The sequence below is a fragment of the Ips typographus genome, linkage group LG9 (assembly GCF_016097725.1).
Source record: "Ips typographus isolate SLU linkage group LG9, UJ_Ityp_2.0, whole genome shotgun sequence".
In the NCBI taxonomy this organism is placed as follows: domain Eukaryota; kingdom Metazoa; phylum Arthropoda; class Insecta; order Coleoptera; family Curculionidae; genus Ips; species Ips typographus.
The window spans coordinates 30,141-55,951 of NC_138430.1; the positions used below are offsets into that span (position 1 = coordinate 30,141).

A 25,811-nucleotide genomic window follows, 5' to 3' on the forward strand; every position below is an offset into this window, starting at 1 on the left:
GTGTTTACTGTAAGTACCGAGAGCCGCAATACAGTGCATTTAGAGGAAACAGTTGTTTTAATTTTGTTTTCTTCCCGACTAAAACAGTCACCCAAGTGTTGGAACACAGTTTTTAATAATGTTTTAATGATCCTTCATTGAACGGATATCAACGTTCAATGAAGGATCCTTGTTTGTATTTTACTGACTTAAGCTTCATTTTAATTCATGGTGATGATTTGTTAATTTTATCAAAAACGGAAAAAGAGTTAAATTCAATTAAATTCTACCTCTGTAAACATTTTAAAATGAAAGAATTATCAAATAAAAATATTGTCTTTCTTGGATTGGAAATTGTAAGGTTAAAGAATGAATTATATATTTCACAAAGAAGCTTAGTTAAAAAGGTTTTACAGAAATTTAATATGCTGGATTGTAAAACATCAAATGTGCCTATGCAACCGAAATTAGGATTACGTGGTGTTGACACAGAAATGTAAGAAAAATATCCCTATCGCGAGTTGTTAGGTTGTTTAATGTACATAATGTTAGGCTCTAGGCCAGATCTTTGTTTCTCAATTACGTATTTCAGTCAATTTCAAACTAATTACTCTTCAGAACATTGGAATTACTTGAAGTTTGTATTGAGATATTTGAAACTAACTAAGAATTTTTCTTTAAAATATACCAAGAGTCAGGCTTCTAATGCACAAATTTCTTTAAACAGTTATTTTGATTCGGATTATGCTAACGATTTTGATCGTAAAAGCATTAGTGGTTTTGTAATAAAATGTAATGATAATGCAATTTATTGGAGATCTAAAAAGCAAAATATTGTTGCATTATCAAGCTCAGAATCTGAATATGTTGCATTGTCACTGTGTGTAAGTGAGTCTCTGTTTTTCTCACAGTTATTATCAGAAATACTGAAATGTAATAATTTACTAATTAAAGTGTATGAGGACAACCAATCATGTATGAAAATGGCTTCAACGATGGAAACCAAAAGATCTAAACATATTGATACAAAGTATCACTTTGTGCGTGATTGCGTAGAACAAAATAAGGTTAAATTGTTTTATGTACCAACAGAATATCAACAAGCTGATATCTTGACTAAAGCATTAGCACAGCAAAAATTTATTAAGTTTAGAAACATACTGAATGTTGTAGAATGTAAGATTTAGTTTAAACGGTTTAGGTAAGCAACAATTACAACAAACTCAGATTTGAGGGGGAATGTAGGAATACACATCTGAGAGTGTGTTGTACGCTTGTACTAGTTGTAGTATAGGGAGCGCTTTGCTTTAGCATAACCTATTCCTTTATTCAGTCAGTGCGTGACTTGACATAAGTTCTGTGTCTTGTCAACAAAACTTGTCACTAAATACTGTACTGTACATGTGGTGTTATTAATTTAAAATATTGTTAAATAAAGTTCAGTTAATTAGTTCATTGACTCAATAAGTTGTATTATTTGAGTGCTCATGCCAAGCTAAAACTATAGGTGGTAGTATAAGGACGTAATAAAACAGAACAAGAAAACTTCAATTTGCAAATACAAAATGTTTATTTGAAAAACAAAGGATAAACGACATGTCATTTGAAAATAAGCCCGCGTTGATTTTTGAGTTGGGCCGAACACTTTTGGCAGGCTGCGTTCAGAATTTTTGATTATCCGTAATTGTTTTATAATGACTATGATTTCGAGTTTGCGTACTAAAGAACTAATAGAATACTATTAAGATAAGTGGTCTAAATGATAATGTATTAATAATTCAATTAATTGTACCAAACTAGCCTAGTCTAGATTTTTGAAATTTTGAGAGAATCCTGCTACAAAATAATTAAATTTTATTAAATAATTTAAAATAATTAATTAAATTAAATTTTGTGGTTTTTTAAAAAAACCAACACTTTTACAAACAATTTTAATACATTTATTTACATACATACTATTTAAAAGAACAGATTTTTACTTAAAGACAGTTCAATAATGTTAAATTAAATATTTAGTAGCATTCCATAACTTTCTTACATCAGTAACATCAATAGAAGGAAATTAAGAAAAATATTAAGTAACATTTATTTTTATAAAACTGCCCTTTGATTCTCCTCTTGTATGTTATAAACATGGTGGGTTTTACATTATACTGTAGATTGTCAACACAAGTTCCTTTAGTTATACTAAACAGCATGTTTTTAAACAAAATAGAAGTGTATGTTTCCATTCATTAGAAGGTCAAAAATATTCTCGATGAAACAAATTTAATTTTTAAGGAGGTTATAACAAAAAAAAATGTTGGCATTTGTGTACATTGTCTATCTTGACTACTTTATTTTAACTTGTTCTGATATAATGAGATACGCTATGTTACTCCTACAGCTTAAAACTCAAGTTAATACTTTGACCAAAATATGCCTAAAGGTAAAACCCCTAGACCATATTATTATTTGATAACACCTATTTGCTATGTAAAATATTAACTATGTATTTTATTCATAATCATAAGGAATCAACTAAACTCTAAGAATAGAGGTGCAGACAAACATGTTCAATAAAAACACAAAAGCATGTCATTAGTATTACATACATACATTATTACTGACCAATTGCTACTTGTGTGGAGCAGCATGTATGGACATGGTTTGCTACAAATATCATGCTCATAAAATAGCAATACATATTTAGATTTTTTAGTATACCTACTATCTGGAGCATAGGTGAAAGGGGGCCTGCTTTTGGCACATCTGAAGTTCGGTTGCTTATGAGCAAGCCATAAAGTACATAGTGTCTACTTAAAGCAGGCATGCCTATTGCTAGGAAATGTGAACAGCTGAAGGGTACAATGATTCTTGGCATATGCTAAGAAGCAGGCCTTTTTATGAGCGTCTGCACCTTCACTTTGGGTACAGTGGCAGATAGATATGTTGATTGAAAACTTTTTGTTATTGTATTTCCTATGATAAAACACACTATTATACTTACAAATAACCATATTACATTATTTTATGAACTGATATAATTATAGACTTGATATAATAATTATTAAGTACATCGTTGGTTGCATTCCTTAGCAATACAGATAGTGGGAGAATGAATTCTGTGTTACAACCTTCTGTGTGCATGATCTGAAACTACAACTGTAAATTAAAAAGCACAGTCATTAGCCAACTTTACACTTCATTTTACAGCAACCAAGTTGGGTTTACAATTTAATTAAAATGGAGCACTGATCTAAGTATTATATCTTTTGGCAAATTGATTGAACACAACCTGAACACTGGATCAGATGGCTTGTATATTGTCTAGTGAACTGAAGCTTTTAGATGTTTCACACCTTATTATATCATTGTCATTCAACTAAGTAACTTTGCTAATAACAACAGAATACTGTACACCCCATTTGTTAGCTGGTTCCTTAAATGTGGCTTTGTTGGTAACTGGACTCTAGACTCAATAAAAGTTGCGATGTTGTATGGCTAAGCTAGCAAATCGGCTTTACTACCTAAAAATAACTTATTAATAACACTACACTAGAGGAGTCTCTTGCTATTCTCTCACTGATGAATTGTCTGGGGGGAGTTTCCTACCTTAAATTGAGAAGGCCACCAACTAGAGGAACTCTTACTATTGTGTAAATAGTGTTATTTGTTCATGTTTTCCTAAAATCTTACAATAATAGGACTAATAGGAGTACATTCTGGTATTAATATGGCTGTCACTGTAAATGATTTCTTGTTTACTTTTAATTTGACAATTGAGGTTAGATTTTAATCGCAGATGACAGATGAAATATAGAAAAAAAATATGCTAAATGAAAAATAAATAATTTCATTCAAATTGTTAAACAAATAGACAGAAATCGGACTAAATACAGCTCGCTGACCGATGACAGATTATCCAAATGAATGGAAATAAATTAGGAACAATCCAACAACAAAATTGGTTTTGTCGACGGTATTAGATACTTAGGCGTTTGGCAACAGCGCGCTCAAATTTTGGCCTACTTGATATTTTTCCTGCACATGCATTTATCTATGTTTCTCTGTCCGTTACACGGTTTTCCTATGGTCGGTTTTGGATTTACCATACGTGTATAAGCCATAATCTACATGTTAAAAAAAAAGAAACAACTCGAAATTCGTGGATACCTAAAGTTAACAACCCCCAAACCATGGACAACGGCTGTTCCCTCTGGCTCCCCTTCAACCTTCCACCTGGGTTTTAATTGCATATTGTACACCCGAGCACCCACTGTGACGTCATGCAGCGTATCGCTTTATCCCAAACTCGGCTGAATATCTTCGATCTGTCATTTCTGTTGTGTTGCGATTTACGATGTCAACTAAAGGCGTGTTTTGGCTTGGCGTCAGTGTTTACTGGAGTGTTTACAATGCCTGTCTCATTTTAACTCATTCTGATATAAAAAGACGCCCTATGCTACTACAACTTAAAACTCAGGTTAGTAGTCCGTCAAAATACGCCTTAAACTTCCAACTTGTCAGCTGTCAGCTTGTCACTATGCATTGCTAGCTTTTTGTCGTGTTGTCATGAAAAAAATTGCCATGCATGCAGCATGCAGCTTAAAATAATTGTAGTTTATTTTAATTTATATTACAACTATCTAATAATTGACGAAGATTATACACTAAAATCAAGGAAATGTAGAGTTTTTGATATGCATAAGCACAATGGATACAACGGCTGCTTGCCCAGGTAAGATAACACTGATTACAGTGGCAAATTGATACATAACCTGTGTAACCAACATGGCTGCATTACTACAAATTTAACAAATCTTACAGAATCTTATCCCCTATATGCTGAATACTTCCCCATTTTTCATCTGGATGAGAAAGCACAACTTCTTTGAAGAAATTGTCCTATTTGAGGCCCATATTACCCACCAAGAAGTGCAACATATCAATAAAGTTGAAGAGCCAAATCATGTGCAATTTTTGCAACTACATTACAATGGTGGATAAAAAAGTAAGTTTTAAGGTGAGTTAACTGATTTTACTTAAATTAAAGGTGGGTTTATGCAGACGTTAAATTAAAGCAAATTAGAATTATACTAAATGAAAGTAAGGTTTGTAGTTACATTCAATTTTCAGTGCAATTTAGATGCCATCTTATTTTTAGTTCTTTTTTGATGAAATCCATGTCAGATTGTTTATTTAACTTACTTTTACCAAAATAAGGGTGGATGAATCACTTTCACACAGGAAAAACTCCTAGGGCATTCTCCATACTAAACATAAATGACTTGTTTTTGATCGGTACCAGCACCACCCGCCTGATTGTTGAACATTTTGTTTGGTGCCTAACAACCCTAGCAATGTTGTCAAACAGAACTGTTTTTCTGTTCAAAATTAGTAAAGTCATTCTAAAAATTGATTTTTAATTTCTTAAAATGGAAGTTTCCATATTTTTTCTCTTTTTCAGATCTTAATAATTATTGCTACATATATGAATCGGCCACTATGGTTAGCACTAGGTTACCATGCATCTTTTTCAATACATTTACAAAAAATAAACATTGCCCCTTGTACTAATCTGACACTAAGGTTAACATTGTCAACTGTAATTATAGATAGTAAAGTGTCACTTTGCATGTAAAAACTAAAAATACTTATTTAATTTACAAATTTTCAAGTTATTTAACTATTAAACCCTTCATGTACTTGGTGTAACCTGACCACTTTCAAAGGCATTTTTTTACTATTCTTTTCCCAACAAACAGCTCCAACCACCCATTTTTGGGTGGAACTAAGTTAAATAAACAATATGACATCAATTTCATCAACACAAACAACAAAAATATGGTTGCACCTATATCGCACCAGACCCAAAATATACAGGGTGTTACAAATTTGAGGCGTTAGCATTGCTATCTCAGAAACTATAGTTGCGAAAGCTTTGGTAAAATGGAGGCAAAGTTGCGCCAAAAAATGGTCATTACTTCGGGAGATATCTGATAAAAACCACAAAAGTAAAATTTCTATTTTATTTTTTTACTACTTTATTATTGATTATTTTGGAAAATCAATGGCACCTTCTGGAGACACTTTTTTATGCTCTTCAAGAAAACAGCTTTAGTTTTCAGCTCCGACGTTTCGTTTTTTAGATACCATCAACAACTTCATTTCTTCAAATACGGACCTGAACTTTTTATTTCATTTTTTAGGAGCTACACTTACTTACCTCCCAAAACTAATGATGTGCCACACTTGTCAAAAAATTATACCTAGTGTACTTAGGTACTTGTTTTTTTTTTTTAATCCATTTGTAATTCATATGTTGTCATAATGAGTAGATAATTTAGATTGATATGATTTAAGATTTAGGTTTTGCTCTTTTTAACACTAAAAATAAAGTTTAAGCTGTTTCATCAAAATTCAACCTCAAATTCAAACATGTGAGTATTTGAAAAATAAATAATTCACCAAAAAACCAACCAGCAATGAACCTAATTATTAAATTATATCAAACTAAATTATCTACTTATTATGACAACATATCAATTTCAATTGCTTAATTTATTTAAAAAACTTTAAGTACCAAGTATGTACATAATACACTAGATATACTTTTTTGACAAGTGTGACACATCATTGGTTTCAGAAGGTCTGTAGCTACTAAAACTAAAAACGAAATAAAAAGTTTAGGTCGGTATTTGAAACATTGAAGTTGATGATGGTATCTAAAAAACAAAACGTCGGAGCTGAAAACGAAAGCTGTTTTCTTGAAGAGCATAAAAAAGTGCCTCCACAAGGTGCTATTGATTTTACAAAATAATCGCTAATAAAGTGGTAAAAAAAAATAGAAATTTGACTTATTCGGTTTTGGTCGGATATCTCCGGAAGTAATGAAAATGTTTTGATTTTTTTTTACCAAATTATTTAGCAATAAAATGCGCAACTTTGCCTCCATTTAAAAAAAGCTCTATCAACTACAGTTTCTGAGATAGCAACGCTAATGCCTCAAATTTGTAACACCCTGTAAGGATGTGCCTCACCAAGTTATTTTGTTTATCGGCATTGTCAAATTGGGTTTTTTGTACTTACATTATTAAAATAAATTGCTTCCTGTATTTGTTCAGAACAATTTCTAACAAAGGTGTCCTCCTTACTGTCTAAGATCTCATCATAATTTTTTGTTTGATGAGCTTTATATTATCTTGTAATCATATCATTTGGGAGTTGATTGATAGGTGCAGGGTGATTGATTCAATTTTGACCACCCTAACTTTCATAATTTTGATTTTAGCAAAAAACGTTAAATGCAAAACTAGTAGATATTTAGGTCTACTTTATTCTTAGATAAATAGTTATTATACAGGGTGTCCCAAATTTGAGTAACAAACCAAACTTATGTTTTTTTAAATACAGTGACCAACTTTTTATATGCTATTTGAATTCTACGTCAAATTCTAGGCCTAACTGATGTAAAATGTCTGTATCGATATTCAACTGTTTCCACAGCAGCATCCTTGATTGATTCAATTTTGACCTCCTCCTTAACTTCCTTATTTTTGATTTCAGCAAAAAACGTTAAATACAAAACTAGTAGATATTTAGGTCTACTTTATTCTTAGAGAACCAGTTATTATACAGGGTGTCCCAAATTTGAGTAACGAACCAAACTTTTTTTTTTTTTAAATACAATGACCAACTTTTTATCTGATATTTGAAGTTTACGTCAAATTCTAGGCCTAACTGATGTAAAATGTCTGTATCGATATTCAACTGTTTCCGAAGCAGCATCTGTTACTTTAACAATGTTGCCTCGACTATGTGATTAAGGGTTTATTTAGTTACTCAAATTTGGGACACCCTGTATAATAACTGTTTATCTAAGAATAAAGTAGACTTAAAATATCTACATCTAAATTGATACAACATGTTTTTTTACTAAAATCAAAAATAAGGACGTTAAGGGGGTGGTCAGAATTCAATCAATCAAGGACACTGCTGCGGAAACAGTTGAATATCGATACAGAGATTTTACATCAGTAACGCCTATTTGACGCAGAATTTAAATATCGGATAAAAAGTTGATCATTGTATTTAAAAAAAACATAAGTTTACTTCGTTACGCAAATTGGGACACCCTGTATAATAACTGTTTATCTAAGAATAAAGTAGATCTAAATGTCTACTAGTTTCGTAATTAACGTTTTTCCCTAAAACCAAAATTAAGGAAGTAAGGGGGTGGTCAAAATTCAATCAATCAAGGACGCCGCTGCGGAAACAGTTCAATATCGATACAGACATTTTACATCAATTAGGCCTAGAACTTGATGTAGAATTTAAATATCGATTAAAAAGTCGGTCATTGCATTTAAAAAAAGACATAAGTTCGTTTGTTACTCAAATTTGGGACACCCTGTATATTAACTGTTCATCTAAGAATAAAGTAGACCTAAATATCTACTAGTTTTGTATTTAACGTTTTTTGCTAAAATCAAAATTAAGGAAGTTAAGGGGGTGGTCAAAATTCAATCAATCACCCTGTACATTGGTATAAACAACTTTTGATGTACTAATTTGTTTTCACAGGTTTTTTTTACCTTGTGCTTAATTGTTTGATTACAGTTTTTGTTTTGTGTTTTGTTATTTGCTCAATTCACTTATGTCAGTTTCCCCAACTTTGGCTAAGTAGATTATAAGGACATCTCAGATAAGTTTACTTTAGACTGTTGTTGCATAGTTATTTTGCATCGGATCTGTCACATTCAAACTTGAACTTAGCTAGTTGTACCGGGTGACCCAATGAGACTGTTTCTCGACCATATCTCGGGAACCGTTCGTTGTATAACTTTGGTGTAAAAAAAATTATTGGGTAAATCGGCCATGAAGAATCGCAGGAAAATATTTTCAAGATCTAAAAATAACCACCAGACGGCATAACTGACATTTAAATTTTAAAATCGCATTTTCTCTAAATTTCTCATAATAAACTAAAAAGTTTTTTTCACATTTTGAAAGAGAACCAGTTTATCTATAATTTTGGTTAAATAAAATGTTCAGTTATTTGAAAAACAAAGATGGTGTGGGGTGTTTAATTGTTTTTGCAATAACCTGCTTTAACTTTTTAACGGTTTGACCGATTTTAACAAATTTGGTATCGTCGAAAAGAGCATTCTTTGGGCAATCAGAATCAACTAAAATATAGTTATTTTAGTTGAACCTTTCTCCGCCAGGGGGCTAGTTATGACACCATGACCCAAATACTAAAAAAAAATCAGAAAAGTCAAATGAAATGATATGACTTTTTCTTTATGAAAAAGTAGCCAAATAACATCCAAATAGGCTAGGGAAAAGCGTTTTTCAAAATCTCGATCCTAACCTAACCTCAAATATTGGAAAAATTAGATTAATGGATCTTTGAAGGCCAAGGATCGCGCGGTAAATGTTCTAAAACTATTAAATATTTAGCTACAAAATGAATAAGATGTTAAAGAGGCAATTGTGAGTTTAAATAGAATTCATTTAGGCATTATTTAAAAAAACATATATCATCAGAACATTCATGTTGCTCCAAAGGGACTAAACGCATCCTGAACTTATTAAGTCACTTTAATATTACTCTTGAAATTCTTACTTACCTTTAGTTTAGCAAAGAAGCCTAAAAACCCAAATAAATATACTATAACCAAATTACACATATTTTGGAACCATTAACAAAGATTTTTTGTCAAATTTGATGCCCCAAATCTAACATTTTGGGTAAAATTTTAAACTGTTTTTTTTTTTTTGCGATTTTTTTATCTCTGGGGAAGGATTAAGGATATAGTCTTTGCAACAAGGCCAACTTCCCGCGAGGATATGATTGCAAGAATTAGAAATGCCATCTTGAACATCCCAAGAGCTGAAATTGAGGCGTCTTCAGATGTGCATTCAAAATAACGGAGGCCATTTTGAACACCTGAGTCGCCATTAGATCTCTTTCTTTTTCCGTCTCATGGGTTTTATTAAAAAACGAAAAAAAAAACAGTTTAAAATTTTACGCAAAATGATTTGGGCATCAAATTTGACAAAAAGACTTTGTTAATGATTCCAAAGTATGTGAAATTTGGATATAGTTATTTATTTGGGTTTTTAGGCTTCTTTTTTAAACTAAAAGTAAGTAAGAATTCCAAGAGTAATATTAAAGTGACTTAATAAGTTCAGGATGCGTTTAGTCCCTTTGGAGCAACATGAATGTTCTGATGATATATATTTTTTTAAATAATGCCTAAATAAATTCTATTTAGACTCACAACTGCCTCTTTAACATCTTATTCATTTTGTAGCTAAATATTTAATAGTTTAAAACATTTACCACGCGATCCTTGGCTTTCAAAGATTCATTAATCTAATTTTTCCAATATTTGATGTTAGGATCGAGATTTTGAAAAACGGTTTTCCCTGGCCTATTTGGATGTTATTAGGCTATATCTATATTTGGACATATCATTTCATTTGATTGTTCTGATTTTGTTTAGTATATGGGTCATGGTGTCAAAACTAGCCCTCTGGCGGAGAAAGGTTCAACTAAAATAACTATATTTTGGTTGACTTATTGCCCAAAGGATTGTTACGGTCTGGGCCTACTATGCTCGATACTTTTTAACGAGCGCTCGCTTCGGGATGAAACCGATGCGCCGCAATATCTGGCCGGGCGCGTATTAAAGTAGGCCACAGTTAGGAAGCGCTACCTGGAAGATTCTTGAATGGTCAAGGCAACCCGCGAAGCGTTTCGCGGTCATTCTAGAACGTGGTTTGCGAATATAAAAGACGCGGTGTCAACCGCAGTAGTAGTGAATTTGGGAACGCGGTTAAGTTTAAATAGTGGAATAATTGTGGAATTGTAGTAGTGTTTTTAGTAGCTGTGTTAATTATTGTACGGAGTGTTTTGAAGTGTAATAAATTTATTAATTGTTGAGTTAAATTGACTTTGTGTGAACCCACGGGAAAATCGTAACAAATGCTCTTTTCAACGATACGAAATTTGTTAAAATCGGTCAAACCGTTAAAAAGTTAAAGCAGGTTATTGCAAAATCAATTGAACACCCCACACCATCTTTGTTTTTCAAATAACTGAAAATTTTATTTAACGAAAATTATAGATAAACTGGTTCTCTTTCAAAATGTGAAAAAAACTTTTTAGTTCATTATGGGAAATTTAGAGAAAATGCGATTTTAAAATTTAAGATGGCAGTTACGCCCTCTGGTGGTTGTTTTTAGAACTAGAAAATATTTTCCAGCGATTCTTCATGGCCCAATAATTTTTTTTACACGAAAGTCCTACGACGAATGGCTCCCGAGATATGGCCGAGAAACAGTCTTATTGGGTCAACCGGTACATACTTAAATTTGTCTTGGAAGTGTGGGGGAAACAGGCATTAGGCCCACAGAGCCCTTTGTCGGAAAAATCTGACAAAGGAAGAAAACATTAATCAAGATAAGATGTAATTGACATTTGTCATTTGTCCAAATCCTATTCAGGCTATGTGCTATAAGCAAATAATAATAATAAGTAATATTAAGTTAAGAAAGTTAAAAGTTGACCAACTTCTTAATTTAACTTATCTAAACTTAATAGAAAATTCAGTTGCATAAATGCATGTTGCAATTACACATGTTGATGTTTCTTAGTACTAAATTAGTTTAGCTTAATTCTATTTTAATGTCCTGCATAAATTCACCTTTTACAGCATTGCTGTTTTCATTATTGTTTTACATTTAACACAGTAATCGTCATTATACACTTTAGTAAACCGAATTGCTCAACATTGAATTAATATGTATTATACAGGGTGTTTTTTAATGATTGCAAAAAATTATTTAAAAATCTATTCTACATCGAAAAATAATGACAGTTTATTTATACAGGGTGTTACAAATTTGATGCATTAGCATTGTTATCTCAGAAACTATAGTTGATAGAGCTTTAATTAAATTGAGGCAAAGTTGCGCATTTTATTGCTAAATAATTTGGTGAAAAAATTTAAAAATTTTTTATTACTTTGGGAGATATCCGACAAAAATCGAAAAAGTTTTGGGAAATCAATGCACCTTCTGGAGGCACTTTTTTATGCTCCTCAAGAAAATAGTTTTAGTTTTCAGCTCCGACGTTTCGTTTTTTAGATACCATCATCAACTTATTTTAATTAAATTAATTTAATTTTTCAAATACGGACCTAAACTTTTTATTTTGTTTTTTAGTAGCTACAGACCTTCCGAAACCAATGATATATCACGTCAAAAAAATATATCTAATGTATTACGTACTTGGTACTTTAAGTATTTTAAATAAATTAAGCAATTGAAATTGATATGTTGTCATAATGAGTAAATAATTTACTTTGATAAAATTCAAAATTAGGTTCATTGCTCCTTTGAAAAAAAGAGAGTTTCTTATAGTACTTTTCAATTCATTAATTTAAAAAAATATGTTTTTGGTTAATTATGTATTTTTCAGACACTCACGTGTTTGATTTCGAGGTTGAGTTTTGATGAAACAGCTTAAACTTTATTTTTAGTGTTAGAGCAAAACCTAATTCTTAAATCATGTCAAACTAAATTATCTACTCATTATGACAACATATGAATTCCAAAGGCATATTTAAAAAAAAAATAGGTACTTAAGTACAGCAGATATAATTTTTTGACAAGTGTGGCACATCATTAGTTTCAAGAGGTCTGTAGCTACTAAAAAACGAAATAAAAAGTTCAGGTCCGTATTGAAAAATTTAAGTTGATGATGGTATCTAAAAATCGAAACGTCGGAGCTGAAAACTAACTATTTTCTTAAAGAGCCTAAAAAAGTGCCTCCTGAAGGTGCCATTGATTTTCCAAAATAATCAATAATAAAGTAGTAAAAAAATAAAATAGGAATTTGACTTTCGCTTTTTGTCGAATATCTCCGGAAGTAATGAAAATTTTTTTTAACCAAATTGTTTAGCATTAAAATGCGCAACTTTGCCTTCATTTAACTAAAGCTCTATCAACTATAGTTCCTGAGATAGCAATGTTTTTGCATCAAATTTGTAACTGTACAAACCATATTTCAAAAATGCTTTGTTATGAAATTAATGAAATACTTGAGTGTTAGTTCTGTGTTATTGTTTGGGGTTTAAGGCCTTCTTTCTCCTTCCACAAACTTTTTAATGGTGCCACAATGATTTTTTTATGAAATATTTCTGTTAATTTAGAAACTTTTTTGCTTCTTTAGTTTTTTCTGTACCTGTCACAGTTTTCGAGAAAATAACAAATTTACAATTTTAAAAATCTCAATTTCATAATGCACATTGATAGAGAAATTGGTATGTTTTTTCTGAAAATAAAAATTAAATCTGCTTGAAAACAGTTACCGATACTGAAGAAATAAATAATTTTCTTCCAAACATCCTGTATTTCTTTAACAAAGCATTTTTGAAATATGATATATACAGGGTAATTCAAATTCGGCCCTCACCATTGGGATCTCAGAAACCATAAGAGATACGAGAAAGTTTAAATTTGGGTAAAGTTGCGCAATTTAAAGCTCAACCAAATACCGTTTTAAAAATTTCGATTTTCCGAGTGCTTCCGAAGATATCCGAAAAAATCTGTAAAATTGATTTTTTGTTTTTATTTATTTCTAGCCTTATTTGAAGAGATATCCCAAATCTAAAAGCATCTTTTCTTTGTCATTTTCCCCAGCTATTCGATGATAGATTCCAATTTGCCACACGACGTTTCGTTTTTTGGCAGTCATCATCAATTTTCTTTTTTTTTATGGGCACCATATTGGATTTTTAGCCCACCAAATAGTACGTTTTATTCTGATTTTAGTGATGTATAATGACTTATGATTTGCTTCATAAATGACAAAATAAAATTCAATAAAAACTAATTCTACTTTAGTTGGCTTTGAGTTAATGAGACGTTTTATGAAATGTCATTATTTGACAGTACTTGTCAAACACGATAATTCGGACGATTATTAGAGCAAGTCAAGTTAAAAATGTATCTAGAAAAGAAACCGGCGCACAAAATGTTATTATTATACAAGGATTGCTGCAAAATTTAGGTTAATCAGAAGAGATTTGGTAGCATCTCTAACTTAAACCGGTCATTTATGTTTCCAAGAGAAAGATCATTATTTTAGGAACTTCATTTTTTGCCAAATTGATTTTTTTTGTAATGTTAATTGCAAGTTTAAATGATTTAATATGGGATTTTGAAAAACATCAAATCAAGCTATGTTTTGGTTAAGTTTTAACTAAATAAAGTTATGTGGTGCTGTTGGCTTACTGATTACAGTTTGTTTGCACTTATATTATTAACTTAGTACCAAATTTGTGTTGAAGCTTAAAATAATATTGCCTCGTTTTTCCTCATTGTGTCTAAGTATGTTCAGGCCAATTGCGTGTGACAAGTACTACCAAGTAATCTTCATAAAACCTCTCATAACCTCAAAGCCAACAAAGGTAAAATTAGTTTTTATTCAATTGTTTTGTTATTTATGAAGCAAATCATAACTGATTATACATCACTAAAATCAGCATAAAACGTACTATTTGGTGGGTTAAAAATCCAATATGGCCCCCATAAGAAAAAAGAAAGTTGATGATGGCTGCCAAAAAACGTCGGCCGGCAAATATGAATCTATCATCGAATAGCTGGGAAAAAGTGGCAATGAAAAGATGCTATTAGTTTTGGAATATCTCTTCAAATAAGGTTAGAAATAAATAAAATTAAAAATTGAAATTTTCAGTTTTTTTAAATATCTTCGGAAGTACTCGGAAAATCAAAATGTTTACTACTGCATTTGGTTGAGCTTTAAATGACGCAACTTTGTCCCAATTTAAACTTTCTCCCAATGGTGAGGGTCGAATTTGAATTACCTGTATAGCAAACTGGCATTATTTCTTGATGTATAATCGATGATTAAGATTTTTTGCAATTGTTAGAAAACACCATGTATGTACTGTTGTCTAAAGACATGTTTAAAGTAATAGTAATAATGAGGTATAGTCTGATTATTATAACTTTAGTTGCATAGTCATAACAGAGGTGATTGTATTGCCAACCAAATTTACACAACATGACAATAACATTGCATAGATATGGAACACCGTTTTCCTCTTTAATGAGTTGAAGTGTAAAGTAATGTTTGCATGATCTGAAGTTTAAACCACACTATTGTCTGGTTACTTACATGATTATTTCAGGCAACTACTAAGCAAGGGCCGTTTTGACATACAAAAAATTGCCCTATAAATCAATTTTTTTTTAAGATTATTTTTTTATTAGACCTTTGTTAACTTTTCTACATAATCGCCATTTAATTTCTAGCACCTTGACATACGGACAATAAAAGGTGTCTAAACTAGAGGATTTGCTTAATTAGTATATTAAGTGAGGCGGCCATTTCCAGTAACGTTGCGAGTGACAAATTATAAAATTTTCAGTAGGTAAAAAATATATTTTTTAATGAAATAGGTTTAATACGTTTAAAGGTATTATATTGCCACGACTAACGTGACGTGTTGAATTGAATGCAAGTTTACTGCCTGGGATCTCGTTTCAGTGTGAAATAAAACACATAGTTACACACCATTAAATTTTATTAAATAAGTTCCTTAACCTAAACAACTCATAACTTACTAACTAATAAAATAAGCGGTTTACTAATCTTATAAAAACGTTACTAACTTCCAATAAAATCATAATTAAATAGGTGTAAGATCAATACACAAAAATAAAGTACAATAGTATACTTACACTTCTAATGAAGATAGAATCTTGGAGAGAGGCTTGTCACTTGTAGCGCCATTTTCCGAGTTTCTGCTAGGCAAAGCAGGACTGACTGAAATTATCCCCTCTCTAGGATATAACTTCATGCCAAACACTGGTTCCACGGTAGGTTATACTCCGGTGCATAGTTTAGCTATTGCATCATAAGTGCAGGTGCATTTTAACCGCATTCCACATTTTTTATGTTTCCGTTCAAGTGAAATAAATTTCATTTATTTCTATCGTGACAATATAATACAGACATAACGTAAAAGATCGATAAACAATGGCTAGTTAAAAAATAGTCTAAAGGCAAAACGCTGTAAGGGTCAGAGTTTTGAACTGCTGTTTCCTATGGTCGAAATTCTTTTCAAGATAAATTTGGACACCCAGGTGATCCGAATTTCTCTTAAAAAAGCTTCTTAGCTTTACCGTCCAGAACGGGGAGCATTTGTTCGATCTCATTTTTTACGAAATACTAAAGTGAGTTTTAGTTTTTTGAAGCTGCATCGTTTTAAAGCTAATGCTACTTCAGGTTTGAGTACATTGGTCTGATTCCATCCAGCGACCTCACTATGTCCTTAAGCCACCATCACAATACCAAATTTACCTTTCGTTGTTGAACGTTGCGTAGCTGTTGAAATTTGTTTGTATTGAGTTTTACAGCGCCTTAAAAATAAGCATTTCCGGCGTTTTCACGGCAAAGTTACATTTTCTCTATTATTAATTCGAGAAAAAGATAGTATTCGGAGTAGAATAATGAAAAATAAATTGCTAGCAATTGCTCAACTCTACGTTTCATATAATTGCATAGCGGTACATACAACGTCATGACTTGCATCTCTCTTTTTATTGCGAAACGTGCTTTACTCGTATTGTTGACAGTTACCTTCAAAGATTTATGAAAATATCTGCAGCGGTTTTGAAGAAAAATAAATTCAGATTTGTTTATCCAAATTTAAGCAGCCTGTATAATAGGTTTTTTAAGGTCTTTTAGTAATAATTAGTTGTTTTAAAGTATGTCTTTGCACCATAATTATTTAGCAATAAAATGCGCATCTTTGCCTCCATCTCTCTCTATCAACTATAGTTTCTGAGATAGCAATGCTAATGCATCGAATTCGTAACACCCTGTGTAATAATTTTTTTAAACAAAGTCGGAATTAGTTTTTGAAAATGTTTCTTGGTTGTTCCGCTTATTTGTAGGTACCACCTTTTTTGTTAAGGTGCGGTAATAGTATATTCAAAAACTACTTTGCTTAATGCACACTTTACACTTTTTGATCGGCTGTTGTTGAATTATTATAGGGGTTAAGGCAATGTTCAGTTGGATGATTAAAAAAATGTTTCCTACGATCGTGTGGAAAAGTGTACTTTGCCGTACCGTTTCCTGTTTGATCGCCTCTTCAGTGGATGGTGCACGAGTTTTAAGATCTTTTTCCCCCTAGGGTCTCACCCAGCCCTAAATGGGTCTAGTTTAAGTTTTTAATTTTAATTTAATGTGCTACAGTTAGTTTTTTCTCCATAATGAGCATTGTTCACCTACTTAACTATGTTATAGTCACTAATTCGTTATAACATGGGTCTCTCTGTCTCTCCCCTTGTAAAAAGACAGTAGTCACATTGATCGATCGATTTAAGCTCCTGAAGATGGTCATTTATGTGACCGAAACTTGTTGAGCAGACCTTACCATCTAAGGTCATAATAAAGTATTGTGGAGAAGACTGTTTGTCATTTCCTTCCTTTCGTACTCTTGCGACTCCACTGAAAGAATATGGACTACTACTTCTTTCCAAAAAATAAAATCTTACCATTTTTGTGGTACGTTGTGAGTTAGGCGTAGGACTGTCAAACGCAGATTTTTATACAGATATGTTTTATTTATAAAATAATCACCTTTTAAAAATCGCAGAAGCAAGTGTTTGTTTTGCAAGCTTAGAAATTGGTTTCAAATACATACTAAAATTAATATATTTTTTTGTTCCAGATATTGTCCCGGTGGTGAGAAGCAAAACTAGTCGTCCAGGTGAAGAGTGGAATTCCTATTTTTTTATTAATAAATTGAGGATGGAGGCGGGGGTTGTGGGTAGTTTTATTTGCTTTATTGTTCTGCCATATGCAGCATTGAGCAATTACCGAGAACATATATTTTAGTTCCACATTAATGAAAACGTATTACTACTGTTACGTAATTTATTGATTCGACATCTTCACAATATTTGGCTCAAGAATTTTCATTTAATGTCTGAATAAATGGCGAAGTATTAGGAAAAGTGTCATTCTTTTTAATGTCAATCTACGCATGGCGAACTGAGTAACTGTGCAGAAGTTGACATTGGGAGTGAACATAGACCAGCAATCAGCCATTTATATCTATCAAACGTACGATTTACTTTTCAACTGATTGACATTCTGCAGCAAAATCATTCGAGGAATAAATACGATTGCCACCTTTTTTATAAAAGAAAATCGTCTCTTGGAAAATAGGAGAGCAAAACACAGTAAACGAAAATTTGTCGAGAGGTTAATAGGTACTTAGGTGATTTTTTCAATCGCTTTTTTATGCAAGATAATTAAAAACACACAAAACATTTATAAATCCAAATTAAAACTTTATTAAAGAACGTACTCTAAAACTTAACTAATTGCATATTATGTCAACATTTACAATAGTATTTTGTATTAAATTTTGCTGGTTCATTAAGTTGAAAATCTTTCCCATAAGCATTGCTACAAGGAACTGATATCACTATCTGAACTATTTGTTTCAAAGTTAGATCTTCCACATTTTTGACAAAGTGCACCACTTGTCTGCGGCAGAAATATCATCGTTTATGATAGACCCATATGCCTTTTTCGAGCAGACAAAATTGTTCAAGCTCTCCACCTGGTTTTCATTAAACCATTCCATCAATTGGAAAATAATACACATTCCTTGTTGTAGCGTGCTGTTGAATCCAAAGGTGACAGAACCAGTTTGTTGTTACACCTAATAACCTAATATACAATGTTACTTAGAAGTTTCAAATAATGAATGTCCAATGGTATTCTTTTAAAACTTGCCAGGATGAATGAGTTTTCTCGGACAAGTTAATTAACCCAAATGATCCCAAAACTATTTTTTTTAAAAAAACCTTTTTTTTCTTCAGAGGCAGATTATTTAGGGCGTGTCTAGAATATCATTCTTATAAAGGGTGTTTCAAAAACATTTGCTTATTTTATGCAATAAAAAAAAATACTAAAAATTGTTTTTCTAAATAAATTTATTACCAAAGGAAAGCCTCAATATTAAATTTTTATTTATGGAAAAGAGTATTGGATAAATGAGCACCGTTCATGTTTTCACACTCTCGTAATCTCGAACCGAAGTTTTCGATCACTCTCTGAAGCATTGCACGAGGAACAGCGTTAATTTCATCTGGTATTTTGTGCTTCAATTCTCTCAAATCCTGTGGCGGTTGGGTGTATACCTTACACTTGAGGTGTCCCCATAAAAAGAAATCTGCTGGTGTCAAATCGGGACTTCTTGGTGGCCAGTTAATGTCTCCTCTGCGACTGATGATCCTCCCTGGGAATAACTGATCAAGAGCATCCAAGGAAGCATTCGTGACATCGAGTTTCATCGCTCCATCTTGTTGGAAAAACGTGTTTCTATTGTAGCCACCATGGTTCTGAATTGCAGGACTTAAAAAAGTCTTAATCATGTGGCAGTAGCGCTCAGATGTAACAGTTTGAGCTTGACCATCCTTAAAAAAATACGGGCCAATGATTCCTTGCCTTGACATAGCAGCCCAGACAATAACTTTAGGCGAGTGTAATGGCGTCTCATAAAGATTTTGCGGGTTCTGCTCGGCCCAATATCGGCAGTTCTGTTTGTTAACATGTCCGTTAATGTGAAAATTGGATTCATCAGAAAACCATATGTTGTTGCAACCGTTGAAGTCCTCTCTCATTATTCTACAGAACTCTGATCGATTAGCGGGATCCTGCGGTTTTAATTCTTGTGTGATAACAATCTTGTATGGATGGAAATGCATATCCTTGCGAATAATGCGATGAACAGTCGACTTATGCAAAATTAAAGACGCTGCACGCAATCTTAATGATTGCCGGGGATCCTCGTTAACGAATTGGCGTACACGTTCAATGTTTTCGTTCGATCTCGCTGACCTTGGGCGTCCAAGCGGTTTACTAGTCATCGTGTTTCCACTGTTCTCGAACTTTCTTATACAATATTTAATCAAATTTTCACTTGGGACATCTCTCATTCTTGCTATGTTAAAATGATTCCTGTACAAACGACGCACAAGGGCATAAGAATCGTTGTTTTTATAAAACGCACGAACACAAAAAGCACGTTGCGGTCCCGTAAAACGCTCCATTGCAACTAAAACTTAACAATGTTGCCAAACGTTTGCCAACTATCTCCTTTCTCCGAAACATGCGTATTGCGCCATAGGACAGATCCAAAAATGAAAATATTTCTGGGACACCCTTTACTTAATTTTTGCTGGACACGAATCACCACCTAACAATAATTTTAATGTTTCTAATGCCCCTGGCTTAATATTTGGTTCATTAAATAGTCAAATTCGTCTATTTACACAATCATGTAATGGAAATGAAGTATACTTATTAAAGTTTCCAATTTGACTAAAGTTAAAAAAATTATGAATTAAACAATCTATAAAATAAGATTTCCCTGATCCGGGAGGTCCTAAAATATGTATAGTATTAACTTTTGGAAGTTTTTTATCAATAACATTAATACAATCAGTTAAAAAATTTAAAATACTTGTTTCATCATTATTATATTGAAAATGCAGAAGTTCTTTTAAAACTTGTACTGAATCTTCAATAGATTAATAATAATCATCTGTATTACCATGAAAAGCTGCATACAATGGAGTTTTGTTACTTATCCACTCATAAATATCATTTATACTTTTTTCAACCAACTCAGAATTAAATAAATCCATAGCAACTTGTATTGAAGCGTGAACATTTGCAGTACCCGCTTACCCAGGAACAAACCGGAGGATGTGGACAAGGTCAGTGTGGAAGATCCACCAGAATAAACCACCGTTATATTTTGTTCCCATTGTTGCTTTAAGCATTGCTGCAGATTCGGTTCTAGTGACGTTTGGCAAAATGTCGTGAAGTAGTCGTGCTCCTTTAAGAGATCTACGAACTTCGGAAATGAAATTGTGTATTCGTTGAATTTGTTGCTCCCCGCTAGTTTGATTTGCTTCTTTATTTTCTGGAGTGGTAGTAAAAAGTTCTTTAATGAGCGTTTGCCAGCTAAGTTGTTTTCGTTCTGCATGATTACTTGCGTTAATTCTAACCATTGTAATATCAGGTAAAAAGGAAGTTGCTTCACTTGAATGGGCCAAAGAAGTTCCAGCAAATTCAGAAGACAGGAAATCTCGCATGGTGCCATCATTGAATTGGTTAGTTGAGGTGGTGAAAGGTCTTCGCAATCGCTATAAAATATTTAATCTTCACGTGCGCTCCATAACTTTACAATTTCTCGACGCTTACTAATTTCTCCCCAATAACATATTAATGAATTATCATTATTGCACGTATCTACAGCACAAATATCGCAATTTAAGTGGCCTTTAGTATGTTCGTGAACCAACATTAAACTTACATCTTTAACATTGTATGCCACTTTTTCCCAAAACGTATTACTTAATGTACGGTAACACTTTGCACAAAGAATCATTATAGTTCCATTTGATTCTATCATAGCTGAATAGTAATAATTGCAAAATGATAACATGGTATGGTGTTGTGTTGGACGATTCCACAACCACCAATTTTCTTGTGCTTCAGTAATTTTTCCAGTTCCATTTTGTACACGCATATCTTCGGGTGCTTCATAGAAATTATTTATTTCTTTGATTTTCTTTAAAATTTCATTACTGGGGTAAAATTCGCAGCAACGATATCTATCACTTACGACATCTTCACCAGTTTCTAAGTCTGCTTCTGTTTCACTATTTATCGGCACTTCTGGTGATGTAACAACGTTGCACAATTCTTCTAAAGCTTCTGCACAATCACTAACTGCTGGTGAAGTAGACATGGTTTAACGTGTTGGACCAATCTGCTTTTTAAACTGTTTGGAAGAAACTATAAACTCAAAATTATCAAAGTCGTGTAAATCATAAGGTAATTCCAAATTTGATACTAATTTTAATTTTGTCAACTCATACCTTAAGTGCGTGCCTTGGGGTAATTATGTTTGGATGCAATATATTTTGCTTTGAAAATAAGATTGATGCTATCATTACATCAAATTCTTCGTTTAGTTCATTGCATAATTGACTAATTAAGCTGAGATGATCAGTAACCGTTTGACTGTAAGTTAAGGAGTTGATTCTTTTTACAGTATTTTTAGAGAAATTATTGAACTTTAACATATTTTTGTCGTTTAATTGACGCTCTTGCCCCTGTAGCGCCACTGGCGGGTCCTCCTGGGTTGCCCCAGGATTCGTCAGGTTCGATGCCCTGAGAGTATCTTCAAGCCCCAGGACATTCCAGTCTAATACGTCTGGCTCGGATATTTCCATGTCTTCCAACATTAAAAAAAAGTGAGAGGGATGCCAGTCGGTTTTTCTGCTTTTTAACTTTTTAATTTTAGATACCGACAAACTAACAAAATGAAATATATATACCCAGAGCTTTCTGATTCTCCTCAAGCCTCCAAGGATTGAAAGAATAAGCCCCCAAGTTTCGAGTTTGAACGTTTAATCAGAGAAACTAAATTATTACCCTAACTAATAACCTAACTTAAACTAAAACAAGGTTGGGAAATCGTCAAACCTAACACTTAACCTAACTCAACAACCTTAGCTACTAAACTCCCGCCCTTAACAAAAGTGCCAACAGGACAGGGCTAGAAGATTTTTACATAAAAACTTAACCTAAAACTTACTAGGTAAAACTGCTTTTGGAGTCCGACGCGGTTGTTCACCAAAACGGTTTTATTTTTAAAACAACGTCCCGACCGGATCACAACTTGTCGACACCAACGAAAATTGCCAGCTCCGAAACACACGGTTAAAAGTCGTCCTTGGAAGGCTATCGGAACGAGAACGACGAAATTTAACTTTTGCTCACCCTGAACAAGCTGCAACTTGTTCAAGTTTCAGACAAGAATTACACGCTTGTCTATGGCAAAATGGAAAAATATCAATACACGGCTACAACCGTTATTGAATCCAAAAAGAAGGCGACGACCACTTTTTATTTTGCCCACCTCTTTTTCCGCTATTTTTCCTAACCCGACTGACTCGCTAAGAACCCCGCATGTCACGCCATCGCTCGGTTGCCTACCGCCGCACCGCCGCGTATCGGGCCAATCAGATTGCCGGGATTTTCTGTCTCTAGGACGTGGTGACCTCGGAGAGAGTGCGTTCCACGACAATTTTCATTAAGTCTTTGTTCGTTAATTGGAGAGTAGATGCAGTTTTATTATAATCACTAATGGCGTCAGACATTACCTGAGCTTGTTGTTTCATCAATAACTGCATGTCGTGATTTTGTTGAGCTACGGTTTTAATGGTTTCTGTGTAAAATATTGCATCATCGGCATCAGGAATTCCAAAAAGCCATTTGATAGCATATGAAACACCGTCGAATAATTCGCGTCTAAACCTTTTGACGTCATCGTGACCAGTAAGGTGGCAAATCGAATCAAATTTATCATTTAATTTATCAATATAATGTTCTATAAGTTCTAATGATTATTTACAAGCGAATTTTAGATTACTGCTTTGGTCTTTAGTTTTATTACTTCTTTTACTATCAATTTTCGAAACACACGTATACATCAGGATTCTTTTTAGGTTGATACACGTATAGAACATTGTTGATTATTGCAGTGAGAATTAAAAAAGTTGGATGTAACAGAGCCATGTTACTAGAACGAATGGGAAATGTAATTAACATCGCACTATTTATATGTTTATACACTATATTTATCAAATATTTCAGAGACACATTAGCGTTAAATTCATGTGACGATAAAAGGTTTTGTGGAAAATAAAGAACCAAAAGTATAAAAAACACATTTATTCTTCTCGTGCTCCCCATAATTTTATCATTTCTAAACGTTTATGTATATTGTTGCCCCAATTACAAGAAAAATTTAAATTATAAGCGTTTGTAGCTTTACAATACACATCGCAAATCATACGGAAAAAGTCATGTTCATGCACTAACAAAAAAGACACTCCCTTGTAGTGATAAGCAACTTTTTTGTAAAACTCATCAACAAAACCTTCATGGCATTCAATGCAAATATTCATAATTAAATTTATAGATCTTATCTCAAGAACATAATGGAAATTACAAAACACTATTGATTCATGGTGTAGTACAGCACGATTCCATAACCACCAATCCTTATCGCGTTGATTAACAACTCCAGTAATATTTTGGACATGCTTGTCAACTGGAGCTTCATAGAAATCATTCACATCCTTTATTTTTAATGTCACGTCAATATTTGGATTATAAGTGCAACAGCTATACGTCTCACTTACGACATCTTCTCCTATTTCGTCTTCTAAGGCGCTGTCGTTATTATTTTGGTTTTCTTCTCCCAATAACAAGAAAAATTTAAATTATAAGCGTTTGTAGCTTTACAACACACATCGCAATTCATATGAAAAAAGTCATGTTTATGCACTAGCAAAAAAGACACTCCCTTGTAGTGATAAGCAACTTTTTTGTAAAACTCATCAACAAAACCTTCATCACATTCAATGCAAATATTCATAATTAAATTTTTAGATCTTATCTCAAGAACATAATGGAAATTACAGAACACTATTGATTCATGGTGTCGTACAGCATGATTCCATAACCACCAATCCTTATCGCGTTGATTAACAACTCCAGTAATATTTTGGACACGCTTGTCAACTGGAGCTTCATAGAAATCATTCACTTCCTTTATTCTTAATGTCACGTCAATATTTGGATTATAAGTGCAACACCTATACGTCTCACTTACGACATCTTCTCCTATTTCGTCTTTTAAGGCGCTGTCGTTATTATTTTGGTTTTCTTCTCCCAATAACAAGAACAATTTAAATTATAAACGTTTGTAGCTTTACAACACACATCGCAATTCATATGAAAAAAGTCATGTTCATGCACTAGCAAAAAAGACACTCCCTTGTAGTGATAAGCAACTTTTTTGTAAAACTCATCAACAAAACCTTCATAACATTCAATGCAAATATTCATAATTAAATTTATAGATCTTATCTCAAGAACATAATGGAAATTACAAAACACTATTGATTCATGGTGTCGTACAGCACTGATTCCATAACCACCAATCCTTATCGCGTTGATTAACAACTCCAGTAATATTTTGGACATGCTTGTCAACTGGAGCTTCATAGAAATCATTCACTTCCTTTATTCTTAATGTTACGTCAATATTTGGATTATAAGTGTAACAGCTATACGTCTCACTTACGACATCTTCTCCTATTTCGTCTTCTAAGGCGCTGTCGTTATTATTTTGGTTTTCTTCTCCCAATAACAAGAAAAATTTAAATTATAAGCATTTGTATCTTTACAACACACATCGCAATTCATATGAAAAAAGTCATGTTCATGCACTAGCAAAAAAGACACTCCCTTGTAGTGATAAGCAACTTTTTTGTAAAACTCATCAACAAAACCTTCATGACAATCAATGCAAATATTCATAATTAAATTTATAGATCTTATCTCAAGAACATAATGGAAATTACAGAACACTATTGATTCATGGTGTCGTACAGCATGATTCCATAACCACCAATCCTTATCGCGTTGATTAACAACTCCAGTAATATTGTCACGAATAACATAAGTTGCACCATGTTCCGTTACCTAGGCTGGCCCCGGTCTCCCCCAGTACACTGCCGAATCAGCGAGACCGGCAAATTGGGGTCATGAGATGAGTATTTAATCGGCGTCTCAAGCCATCGAAGATTACTGGTCTCTGGGTCGGTCTATCGAGCATCAGTCCGAACTTCCTAGTGCC

General features: G+C 32.9%; 2 long non-coding RNA genes across 5 annotated transcripts; one reads left to right on the forward strand and one right to left on the reverse strand.

The window, feature by feature from the left end:
* Positions 1-1,905: 1,905 nt before the first annotated feature.
* On the reverse strand, positions 1,906-3,930 carry LOC145733897 (uncharacterized). 3 transcript variants are annotated; one of them, XR_014179300.1, is made up of 3 exons: positions 3,545-3,802; positions 2,686-3,488; positions 1,906-2,631 (listed from the first exon to the last, which is right to left on the reverse strand). It is a non-coding gene; the product is annotated as an uncharacterized LOC145733897 (long non-coding RNA). The 3 variants fall into 3 exon arrangements; XR_014179299.1 differs by having other exon boundaries at positions 1,906-3,488; positions 3,574-3,930; XR_014179298.1 differs by having other exon boundaries at positions 1,906-3,488; positions 3,545-3,930.
* Positions 3,931-4,358: 428 nt separating this feature from the next.
* Positions 4,359-23,927, forward strand: LOC145733896 (uncharacterized). Of its 2 annotated transcripts, XR_014179296.1 has the most exons (4): positions 4,359-4,699; positions 4,789-4,984; positions 17,742-19,677; positions 19,718-23,927. It is a non-coding gene; the product is annotated as an uncharacterized LOC145733896 (long non-coding RNA). The 2 variants fall into 2 exon arrangements; XR_014179297.1 differs by lacking the exon at positions 19,718-23,927 and having other exon boundaries at positions 4,507-4,699; positions 4,789-4,972; positions 17,742-18,785.
* Positions 23,928-25,811: the final 1,884 nt, after the last annotated feature.